The following is a 13,126-nucleotide window of genomic DNA, read 5'->3' as shown; positions in this document are numbered from 1 at the left end:
GGTTAGTGCTTATAAAAAAACCTGGGTACGGTCATGAGGGTATTAGGTCTACTGCCACTAAAAAGGAGGCCCAGCTCAGGTGCTTTTACACTAGTGCACACAGCATGAGTAATAAACAGGAGGAGCTGGAGGAGACTGTGGGGTCATAAAAGCCCTGACTTAGTTGCCATCACGGAAACATGGTGGAATGACTCAGAGCTGGAGTGCTGCGATGCATGGCTACTGACTTTTCAAAAGCGATAGGCAAGGCAGGAAAGGTGATGGTTTAGCCCTCTGTGTTAAGAAAGAATGTTAATGTATGGAAATTAATGATGGTGATGATAGGGCTGAGAGCTTATGGGTCAGAAAAAAAACTAAGGCCAATAAGACTGACATTATCATGGGAGTCTGCTACAGGCCACCCGGCTAGAATGAAGAGGTGGACAAGACACTTTATAGTCAGTTGGGTGAGGTCTCAAGGTCTCTCCCCCTTGTTCTTGTGGGGGACTTCAGCTTCCCATTTGTAATACTGCAGATAGGGAACGGTCCCAGAGGTTCCTAGATTGTGTGGGAGATAATTTCCTGATGTATCTGGTGAAGAAGCCAACAAGAGAAAGCAAAATCCATGATCTGCTGTTTGTTAACACAGAAGATCTTGTGGGAGATGTTAAGGTTCGAGGCCGCCTGGGGTGTAGTGATCACGAGATGCCAGATTTCTTGGTCCTTGTTGAACCATGGAAGGGAGTCAGCAGAACTGCCACCTTGGACTTCTGGAGGGCAGACTCTTTAACATCTCTAAGACCATGGTTAAGAGGGCCCCTTGGGAGGTAGCTTTGTAAGGTGTGGGAGCCCAGGAAGGCTGGGGATACTTTGAGGAAGTAACTTTGATGGTGCAGTAGCTGACCATCCCAAGTTATAGAAGACAAGCTGACGGGCAAGGAGGCCAGGCTGGCTGAACAGAGACCTTTATCTGGAGCTCAAGAGCAAAAGGAAAGTTATGGTCTCTGGAAGAGTGGGCAAGCTACTTATGATGATTACAGGTACATAGTGAAGCTGTGCAGGGACAAAATCAGAAAAGCCAAAGCCCAGCTAGAACTGAACTTGGCCACTGACAACAATAAATTGACAACAATAAATATTTCTATAAAATATTTTGGGCCAGGGTAAGTTTATTTTGGATATCAGATAACACTTTACAGGAAGGGTTGTTATGCACTGAAATAGGCTCCCCAGGAAGGTGGTTGAGTCAGCATCCCTAAATGTGTGTAAAAATCATTTGGATGTGGTGCTCAGGGGAATGATTTACCAGAGGGTTGTTCGAATTAGGGTACATTGGTTAGGTTGCGTTTGGACTCAATGATCTTGAAGGTTTTTTCCAACCTGAGCAATTCTATGATTCTATGATTCCAAGATTTCAATCCTTACATTAGATAACCTGAATTCTCTTGACCATTGTTACAGATTTTTAGAACTTTATAATAAACTTGAGAAGGAAGAAAAAACTGTGAGGCTGAAGGGATCAGAAAGGAGAGATCATATTTGGCCTCTAACTCTGGGACAAACATTTGAAGCACACTCTGAATGGCACTAAAGCAGGCAATATGACTTTAAGATGCCCTGAAATGAACAGTAACAGTTGGTTCCATCACCAGTTATCTATCACTGATACATCTCTTTTCACTGTCAGGTGTTCATTAAAAAAAAAAAAAAAAAAGCTTAATTCAAGATATTCTCTTGCTGGAAAATGAGAAGAGATAAATAAGGTTTCCAAAGAGTGAGTTGGCATAGAAACAAAAGCTCTCTGTTTCAGTTGTTCTTTTTTTGATGTTTCTCTGAGCGCACTTATTTACTTGTGCCTGTTGACCCTCTTCATATTCAAAGCACATTAAAATTATAGAATAATAGAATAAATTAATGAGCACATGAAAATAATAACAGAATGTCTTGGGTTGTAAGATCACGTAGTTTGAAAGTCCTTGCTGGGGACATGTTTCCATCCGCAAGATCAGGTTAACCAGGGCCCTATCCAACGTGGCCAAGGACTAGGCATTGCACAACTCTCTAGGCAACTTGTTCCAGTGCCTCACCATCTACTAAGTAAAAAAACATTCCTCTTAATATCTAATTGAAACCTCCCATCTTTCAGTTTAAAACCATTCTCCCTCATCCTATCACTATCAGACCACATAAAGTTGGTTTCCCTGATGTTTAAAAGGCCTTTTTAAGTACTGGAAGGTACTTAATGAGGTCTCCCCAAAGCCTTCTCTTCTCCATCTCCCACAGCCTTACTTTATGTGAGAGGTACACCAGCATTCTGATCCCATTTGTGGCCATCCTATGGACCCGTTCCAACATCTCCACATCTCTCTTGTGCTGGGGAGCCACAGCCTGGATGTGGTCCTCCAGATGGAGCCTCACAAGGGCAGAGCAGAGAGGGACAATCACCTTCTTCACCCTGCTTACCACCCCTTTTATGATGCAGCCCAGGATACAGTTGGCCTTCTGTCCATAAGTGCACACTGCTGGCCCATGACAAGCTTTCAGAACTGTTAAGTCTTTCTTGGCAAGGCACATCTCAATGAGTTCTTCTCCCAGCCTGTAGACATACCTGGGATTCCTCCAATCCAAGTGGGACACCTTGCACATGGCCTTGTTGAACTTCATTAGGCTCACAAGGGCCACTTCTCAAACCTGTCTAGATTCCTCCTTTGGATGTCATCCCTTCCATTTTATCAACTGCAACACTCAGCTTACTGTCATCAGCAAGCTTGCTGAGGGTGCACTCAATCCTACTGTTTTGATTGTTGATACATATGTTGAATAACACCAGTACCAAGACAGATCCTTAAGAGACCATGCCTCCACCTGTACACAGAGCCATTGACTACGACCGCTTGGTTGTGACCACGAGACCAATTATTTATCCACTGAATAGTTTACCACCCTTCAAATCCCCATCTCTCCAACTTAGAGATAAGGATGGTGTGGGACTGTGTTAAAAGGCCTTGCTTAAGTCCAGGTAGATGATTTCAGTTCCTCTTTCTTTATTCACTGGTGCTGTCACTCCATTGTAGAAAACCACCAGATTGGTCAGACACTATCTGCCCTTGATGAAGCCATGCTGGCTGTCTCAAATCACCTCTTTGCTTTTCATGTGCCTTAACATAACTTCCAGGAGGATCTGTTCTGTGATTTTCTCAAGCACAGAGATGAGGCTCACCAGTCCGTAGTTTCCTGGGTATTCCTTTCTACTCTTCTTAAAAATGAGAAAAAAAGAAAATTTTCCAGGCACAGGGGAATTCATCTGGCAACCATTACTTTTCAAATATGATAGAATAGCTTTGTAACTATAGCAGCCAGTTCTCCCTCAAGAACTCCACAAACATTGGTCACAGACTGGTTTTAACTTCAGCTATCACACTGAGAAATGAATGGAGTTCAGAAAGAAACTTAAGGTTTGACAAAGTAAATGCATTCATAGTACAACCTGCATTTAGAGATGTAGGTCTAAAACAGACAGCAGGTGAGAAGATTCATACAGCTTAGCAGTTTTGTGTCTTTCAAAGCCACAGTCACTGGAAGCTACGATTTCTGTTCTGAAGCCAAAATCCCTATCAATACATACAAGTAGACAAAGTCATCTCCTAGGGAATATATGGCTATCATAAACATAAAAAGTACCCATTTTGAATTCAGTTATTTTCATCTCCTCAAGACCCATACAGATACAGGTTAACATCCAGTAGATGATTTAATCACAATGTTTTATGACAGTTAATATATCCGAAGCATAGCTCCTTTTTCCAGCTCTGCATTCATATGCTAGGAATTGCTGCCTGGTCATCCGATGTTTTACAAGGCTTCATATCTGTGCCAAGCTCCTTCAGTGACAGAGCAAACTTTGGGTCTTTTCTGATGCAAGATCCAGAATTAAGTAATAGAGAAAACACACTTTGAATTCAGTTCTGTGTCAACCCGCAAGACTGTCTTCTCCCAGTACAAAAGAAGAGTTGTGCTAACTTCAGCAGATGTCACTTGTGTGTTCAGGAAAGTCCTCAAAGCAAAAGACAGCATATGTGATCCTTATTTCACATTGGCATAAAACAAGAGAGATGCAGAATGTAAAAGCAATGAGAGAAGAAATTATAAATATATTAACATTACTTTCTTGCTTTTCATTCCTTGACCAACAATGTTAGTCCTATTTGTTTCAAGCTACAGCTAAGTCAGTAAGCATTAAAATATGCAGTCATGGGGATACGAAGCAGGATGTTTGGCTATCTCCAGCTGAAACCTCAAGAATCACTATGGTACTAACACCACTTAGCCTTCTTTGTGATAACTTCAGAAGATATTCCATAGATTGAAAAGAGTATTAAAATCCTTATAACATTAGCATCTTACTGAACCAGAGATATAATGTTTTTAAGAACCTGCAAGATTATCCTAAATAACACTGCTTAAATAGTAAGCTTTATGTGCAATCCCACTCAGCTCAGAGCTCAACTTTGGAGTTGTCTGGTCTGTAGCTTTCTTCTTTTGCTGAACACTTCAGGCCTCCAGTTTCCCAGTCTGTTGATGTGAACTCTGAATTCACTGGTGGGAAAGGTGGCGACTTATTAAACAAAGCCATGGAGGAGCTGGGAGACAAATTCTATGTTAAATAGGTTTATTGGTATGGGAAGCTGAAAAACTAAATCATTTTCCATTGAAAATGTGTTCTGAGCAGAAGTAGAGAGTTCTGTAGAAACATGGTGATGGTGAAACTGTTACCTATTACAAGAAAGGTATGAATAATATTAATTACCAACCACTTAGCTTTAACAAAATACATATGTTTTTAGTTAGCATCTAGCTTTCAGTTTGCTTGAGTTTTCCATTCAATCAAAAACCAAGCACATAAAAGTTGGTAACTTAAAAGTATGGTGTTTTCTAAAATATGTAATTCTAAGTGTTCTAATATCAGTAAGTATTTCAGTACTTATAAGCTTATTTATTTATAAATTCTGCTTTTGGAAATGCTTGTAATCACAAAGCTTTTTTCTGATGTGAATTTGATTCTGAAATCACTAAATAGACATTCCATTTCATAGGCACAATCAGCCAGTTCCTGCCCCTTCTGAATCCCCAGGACAATTGTTTTGTACGTCATCTGATCTTTTCTCATTTCAGCAAACATGCCAGAGGTCCTAGGCTTTACATCTGTTCTCTTCAGATCCCATCATTATGAACCTTACGCTACTGGGTTCTCATATTTATTCTCCTATCTTATAGTTGTTCTTATTCTGTATTTTACTAAGATGATATATCTACCTTTTTTTTGTGGGCTCCAGGTTCAGATACAAGCACCTCATAGCACTTCCACCTCGGCACCACTCTACTTCTTTGCTACATTTCTCTCTGTTCAAACACTGTTTCTTATTTACTCCTGATCTCTGTTCTTATTTATGTCATGGTCTCATAATACAAATCACTCACAAAGGCAGACTTTGAGTTCAGAGGAAAGCAAGAGTGTGGAGAAAGCACAAATTTTTCAGCTCCAGCAGTTTCAATGTAATTGTTCTTAAGCTGGCAATTTCAATGCTAACTCTTCTTTCACACATGGCATCTCATGGTGATTCAGAGATCCTGCAGAGCTAGACAGCTGTCACAAACCCTTCAGTGAGATCTCAGTGACAGGGAGCATATTTTTAACAAACTGTAGTCTAACACATCTGCTTTCTGATATCAGTTCTACACTCATTACTGTTGGTAACAGCTCCCTGTTAGGTTTTTGTGGCAGATGCTTAACTCAAAATCATACTTTCCTAAGGATATGAAAAATTGCAGCCAGCTGTTTGGTTTTTCTTAGAGTTGTCTAAAAGACTCCCCTACTCCATGTCTACCATCTTTGTCTGCTGAAACTGATATCAAACACAATCCACTATCCAGAGATGTCCCCATCCACTTTGCCTAGGAGGCAATGCTTACTAGCACAGTCTTGTGGAATCTGACATTACAGTTCCACTCTTGCTAGCTGCACCTTGAGCAATTCAATTAATTATACACATCCCTTCAACTTATGTTTCATTTCATCAGACAAGCTGTTGAGGCAGGGACTACTTCTCATTACAAGTATTCCTTGATGTTATTGCAATACAAATAAAGATGAACAATTCTGGCATTCACTACTTTGATTACATGAGTCAAATATCTGAATGAGCATCTGATCCACAACGTTTTCATGTCCCATCAATAATAGAGTCAAATAGATAACTTCAAAAAAAAATCATCCAGAAGAGAGTATGTTCTGCTGCACAAACTAGAACTTTAGAGAAGTACAATATAATTTTATTTTATTATTATTTTTTTTTAATGGAGACAGCAACGACCAGTTATATCCATTGGGATCATGCTAATAAATGAGCTTACACAATGAAGTCATGCAAAGATATCTGGGTTTAGAAAGTAAGAGTTTGGAACGCAGGTTTCTCTGAAATTAATGATTCCTATTTATTTCCTCAAAAACTACGACAGACGCAATTAGCATAATAGCACTATTTGATAGAGAAAATTCTCAGCTACAAAACATTCTTTTTCAACATAATTGCCACCACTAGCTAGTCATTATTGCCAGCCATGGACAAGAGCCTTCATGCTGCACTTGTAAAAGCCTGTACCCGCAGAGGTGCCCCATTGTTGCTGTCACTACTGTTGAAACACACCACCATCCCCTTCACGGAGCTCACATCTCCTGTTTAGTATCCATCAGCATTCAGCAAGTGACAGTGAATGCTAATGGTATGATTTTTCCTGCATGGAGGAATCTAATTCCACATGTTTTTTTCCCATGCATTTCCATGTCAGATACCATTTAGTCAAATTGCGCCTCTACTGCCATCTGTTGTACAGCAACAAAATGTAATAGAATACTGGCAGGAAGGATCAACATCTGCTGCCATACCCCCAACATCTGCCTTTGATGTTGTGCGCCAATATAACAAAATAGGAGGAGCAGTCCTCATATGTTTTGTAGGGTACAACAGAACATAGTACTGAAACATACCAGATAAAAAAAAAGGCTGGAAAATTCTATTGGACACCATAATAATAGTTTATTTCCTCAGAAAAAGAAGTATGACTGCAGTCAGTGGATTAGTATCTCCAAGGGAGTGCAACTCAATGATTGCAGGGGAAAAACATTACTGTAAGAGGAAAAGGTGGGAAAGCAGTTATACAGCAATAACTGAGGTCTGATAAAGTTTGCAGACAAAACAGCAGGGATCATTAACATGCTTAAAGGAACTCTGCAGTGAAAGATGCAACTGCAGCATGACCAAATAGCCCTTAACTAGCTGGCAGGGTAAAATACTTTTGCAGCACCCCAGCAACCAATTGCTCAGGCTGCCCAAGAAATGGCACTCTAGTCATTAAATCAGCCTGGAGCCAGTGCCATTCGAAGTTGCATAAGAAGGTCCAGCATCAGTAGCAGAAAGTGGGAACAGTTGAATGAGCTTTTTGAAAAGTCTCTATCTGCTCATTCTATTAAAAATTTAGCCAATTAGTGAGACTAGCTACAGTCTTAGCTTTTGCTCTGAGACTTCTGCAGTCCTGGAGCAATGCTGATTATTACCTGTGAATACTCCAATCCACCCAGGACACTATTGCTGTGAGTAGAATTCTCTGACTAAAACCAGTTAAAGTAGGTGTTACATGCTGCAGGTGAACAAAACGCTCTTAACAGGCAACAGTGCCAGGCAAGGAAAAAAGAACTGTATATTGTGCAAGGTAATACAATCATTACATCTACAGACTGCCTTGTGAGTCTCTGTCTTATCTTTTGTCTCTGTCTTATGACTGCATTAGACTAATTTATAAAGGAACATAAACTACTGGCCTTAGATCATATTCAATATATGGTTGGGCTCCAGCAGAATGCTTTTATGCTTTGCACAAAATTAAGCTTGGTTTGCTTGCTACATTGAAATTACCTGCAGCAGCCACTGTTCAAGAGGCACCTGACTTCCCGAGTGAAGCAAAACAATGTTTTTAATTATTGTAGTAAATGAGCTTCGGCTGAAACAAGGGGGATGTAATATCCAACTCAGTGATATAAATCAAAACATGGAGAGAAGAGAACTTCTATCGGTGTAACCCTAGAGAATGCAGTCAAACGGGATGTGATAAGACAGTGTGTGGCATTGCACACCATCCAATTGGTTTCATTCTTTATAAAGAAGACAAAACAAAATCTTGATGCTCTGAAAGTAGATTGGGGGAGCCAATGTTATATCCAATGTGAGAACTGTCCCTCAGAGCTCCCATTTTCTCTGACTTTCTAAGTGGCATGCTTCAATCTTTCCAGAAAAAATGATTGTGACAGGGTGAAGATGGATAGCTACCCTTATCGTAGTAGCAATAGTCATGACTAGTCCTCTCAACAAGCACCGAGCTAGTTAAAGAAGAATTGACCAGAAGGAAGTCCAGAATTGTGAACATTCCTTATCATGGAATTTTCAGTAGTATTAGCTAACGTTTAAATCAAAACTGTCTCCTGAAGTACACAGAACTGTGGTTTACTGATTAAAATTACATAGATCATATGCCTGAACCTTACAACAAACATGTTGACTCAAACAACTAGCCTTATCAACTCTTTGAGAATGAAAAAAATGGAGCTGTAAGATCTATGAAACATCACTTTGCAAAGGTGGAATGATGAACTGTTTAACTTCGCTTCCTCTCATAGGTCCTCATGGTTGATAAACATCAGAAGAGCAAGGAAGGAGTGCATGACAGAGACAATTGCTGGAAAAGTCCTGAATACACAAGTGGGTTGTGAGCCCATGGGTGGTCTTGGACCAGCCAGACAATGTAATGGAGAACATGAACATTTACCTTTGTTGATTCACCACCCATGGATCAAGAACCCATAATCAAGGCACTGCTGGATCCAGGAATGGTGAACTGTATCACTCTAAATCTCTCTCTCACTCTTCTTCTCTTTTCTCTCAATCTTCTTTTACTTGCTTTTCTGTACTAGCTGTTGCCTAAATTTGCCTTCAAATATTTGCTTACTAACTGTTAGAAAATTGCCTAATTTTGCCTCAAAGTAGTTGATTAGTTGTACCTAGAAAGCTCAATAAATTGTTTTGTATTGTTCCTCTGGGTCACTGCTTGACTCGATTACTTCAGCAACTCACTGAGTGCCTTGTTTCAAAGTATTCCACTTACAGCCCAACCGAGTGCTGATCATACTAAATCATACATGAGGGAGAAATAAATCATGTTTACCTTTTTTACCAAATACTGTTCTCCACTTAAATATTAAAAGATAAGGAACCCTTAACAGAAAGCTAAAAATTATTTACTCCCAAGCCCACCATTCTGAATATCTTACCATTACACTAAAAACAAAATACCTATTTTGTATTCTGAAAAATTTATAGCACAAAGACCTGCCTAAGTGAATCACTCAATGAAGAAAATTTGTCTGATGACAAAGTCTTGCCAATAATGTCAAGACAAAGATAGGTGAACTTTAAAATACTTTGTGTTTGCAGTGTTTTAACTTCAGAGGGAATCACTTTTCTCAGGACTGATGCTTAACACTTTCTGGAAATTAGGTATCTTGCTAGTCTTTTCTATCAGAGGAGACAAATGTTTCCAAAATTCATCTAAAGCTGTGGAAGCGTTTAGCTCAAGAACTATAGCCAGTTTCCAACAAAAGCAATAGGAGAAATTGGGCTAAGTCTTATTATAGCACAATAGACACAAGCACAGTCATGCTTCCACATCTGCAGTGCTTTCAGGTGGCCTACGTTACAACCATAATCTGTGTGCATACCTGTCCATTCCAAAGCTAAAGAGGCCCTTTACTGATGTCTCAAGAAAGAAGCAAAATACAAATGGGAGATCTCAGTTCAGTCAACCAATAAAGCATGTGTCCCAGTTTCAGTAGGAGTTAGACAGGAGCTTAAAAATGTTTTGATGTTTTTGAAAAGCCAATGCCTAACTAAAGAGCAACCGTGAAACATCTGCACCATCTGTTAAAGTAGATTGAGAGGAGGGCAATGAAGATGATCAGAAGCTGGTGCACCTCTCCTGTGAAGAAAGGCTAAAAGAGCTTATTTAGTCTGGAGGCGTTCCCAAGGGGACCTCATTGAGGCATTTCAGCATCTAAAGGGAGTCTGCAGGAAACATGAAGAAAGACTCTTTGTCAGGGTGTGTAGTGAAAGGACACAAGGTAAATGGTTTGAATCAAAAAAGGTAGATTTAGACTAGATGCAAGAAATAAATTCTTGACTATGAGGGTGAAGACACTGGAAGGTTTCTCAACCCTCACCCACCACTGTTAAGGCTGTGAATGCTCCATCCTTGGAAGTGTTCAAGGCCAAGCTGGATGAGCCTTTGGGCACCCAAATCTAGTGGAAAGTGTCCCTGTCCATGGCACGGGGCTTGGAAATAGACAACCTTTAAGGTTCTTTCTAACCAAAGCCATTCTGTGATTCTACAATTTTATATTGTAAAGAATAAACAATGAACTCCTGGTCTGACTTTTCGATGCTTCTTGATGAAGTTGAGCCCTACTTATAGCTGCCAACCAAGGTGCATTCTCTCTGTGGATTCAGATACAATCTCAGCTCAGCTTTTTAGTACATGCTCCATCTAATACATGAAGCAGAAGAGTTCAGAATTTCCACAGACAGCAAGTGAAAACTATGACAGCCTGTAAATACAAGTCGAACCCTCAAACTGGAATTGCTAGGCAAAAACATAGAAAAAATAAATGGTAAAACTGAAAGAAAAAAAAAAAAGAAAAAACAAACAAACAAACAACAACAACAACAAAAAAAACAGTTAACCTCATCCCTAGATATCACAGAAAAGCACAAACATTCTGATTTCTCTCTTTGCTCCTCCACCTCTTTCTCCCAGGAGGGTCAACATCTTTTATATCTTCTGCTGGATTAATCTACAGGAGGACAGGGGCAATTAGCCAAGCAAAACTAGATTCTTAGGGATACAAACAGACTTACAGACTTAAGTCCAGGTTACAGACTTAAATCCACTTTTTAAAAGAAGTTCTTATAAAACCAGTTGGATACTTCTTTACTTTTCAGTTAGCTTACTTGTGGATAAAAGACATAATTTACATTGTTCCCCCTGCACAGTTATTTTGTTCTGTTTGTGTAGATCTTTCATAAATAAAGGAACAGAAAATAAATATTGTGTTTTGTTTTTAAAAAGATAAATTAAAGCATTAAGTATGCTTAAAGAAAGCCTTCTTATGCAAACCTCTCTTCCACACCTCTCTCTTTTTTTTTCCTTAAACTGACAAGATTTTTACAACAAGAGAAGCTCTAAATCCTGCTAGGCCAGTATCAGTAGTTGGTGTCATGGACCTAGCCACAAAGAAGTATGACCAGGCAAGATGAACATCAGCAAATCCTCCCTCCCTTTCCATTTTCAGTATACACATGTTCAATGCTCTCTTGACTTTTTTTTCCTTCAGTTAAAGTACAGCAGTCATGGTTACAAGAGATTAGATTTTATCTGGACATCTGTCATTAATGGTTACTCCTGTTTGAAGGAAGGCATTGAGGACTATGCTAATTTATCTTGCCTTTGGCAATAGCAAAGCAGATGCTTCAAGGGTTTGTAACAAGCCACTGTCACTCATGTCTCAGTACAGCAGAAAAAAAAACACCTTTTAGCAATCATATTCTAACAAAGGTAGAACATGGTAATCATAAACCTACAATGGAACAGAAAAACAGAGCCAGTGACTCAATCAGTAGCACTCGGAAGTGGAAAACCTGCCCCTCCCTAGCAGGAAAATGTGTAATTCATACAGTGTTAAAAACAAAGGAGAGTGACTGCATCATCTCCAGAAAAAGTAGGACCCACGGGGCAGAGAGGAAAAAAAAAAACAATCAAAACCTACTACACCAACAAAAAAACAATGACTTCTTTGATCATCTAAGTCTCATATCTTGTAATGAGCTCCATCCAGGCAAATTACCAACTTTTTACCAGGCTCTTTCCTAGATCATGGCTCTATGAAGTCAGGTGTAGGGCATTTAGCATGTTGATTGATATAACGGAGAAGCTGGGGCAGAAAAAGTGTGTACCATAACCACTAAGTAGCATGGCTTTGTGAACATGTGTTCAATCTTAATAAACCTGATTGCTTTTTAAATGAGGATAGAACTATCATGAAATTAGAGAATAAAAAGAATAGAAATGCACGATGTTTTAAGTTTAGATTTAGAAAAGCATTTGCTACTCACTAAGGAAATCATGGCTGAAAAATTAATTCAAGTTAGGTAGCTGAATAGTACTGCTCATATTACTAGAAAATGAATGTTTCAAAAGTGTCATGATGTATACCAATGGAACTATCAAACACAGGAGACATCTACTGTGTTGCTGCAGGGATCTTAGGTGGTCCAGTTTTCATTGATGTCATAATTAATGATCTAAGACTGAACAAACAAAATGTTAGTTAAACTTGCAGATGATACAGAATTAAGTTTACAAACAACAGTGGGTAAAGACAGCTCAAACAAGAGAATTGGTTGAGGGGAAAAGGAGAAGGTTGGGACACAAATTAGACTACCTGGAAAAAGTAATGCCAAGAAATTGAAGCAACTTCAAGAAAAGAAAAAATGAAAAATAAAGCAAACAACAACAAAAAAAACTACAGAGATAAATCAAGTAAAGAAAAGGACCTGCAGAAGCAAGAGCTGAATACATGAATGAGTGAGAAAGCTGAACAAATGAGATTTTTATATAAAGCACATTCTTCTACAAAATGACCAATATAACTTTTGTCTGCCTGCGCTCAGTTGTCACTTCAGGCAACAGAGAAAGATAAATCACCTCCAACACGTGGAATATCACATATCATTCTGCAAAAGGAATAGAGACTAATTGAATAAAATGACTAGTACAAAGAATAATCATTAGACCTAGAATAATATATGTTGCAAAATACAAAAAATTTAGTCTCAATGGTAATCTGTAATAACTTAGAAGTAGCAAGTGCAAAAAGAGAGGGAAAAACAATAATTTCACAGAAACATGCCAAGGCAAAAGCTATTGCATTAGGCTAACAAAAACTAGCTCAAATTTCAGGAAATCCCTACTGATTTTAAAATACATT

This window comes from Lagopus leucura, unplaced genomic scaffold (genome assembly GCF_019238085.1).
Source record: "Lagopus leucura isolate 7727_CA_CO unplaced genomic scaffold, USGS_WTPT01 Super-Scaffold_100001, whole genome shotgun sequence".
NCBI lineage: Eukaryota > Metazoa > Chordata > Aves > Galliformes > Phasianidae > Lagopus > Lagopus leucura.
This window is presented reverse-complemented; position numbering follows the sequence as displayed.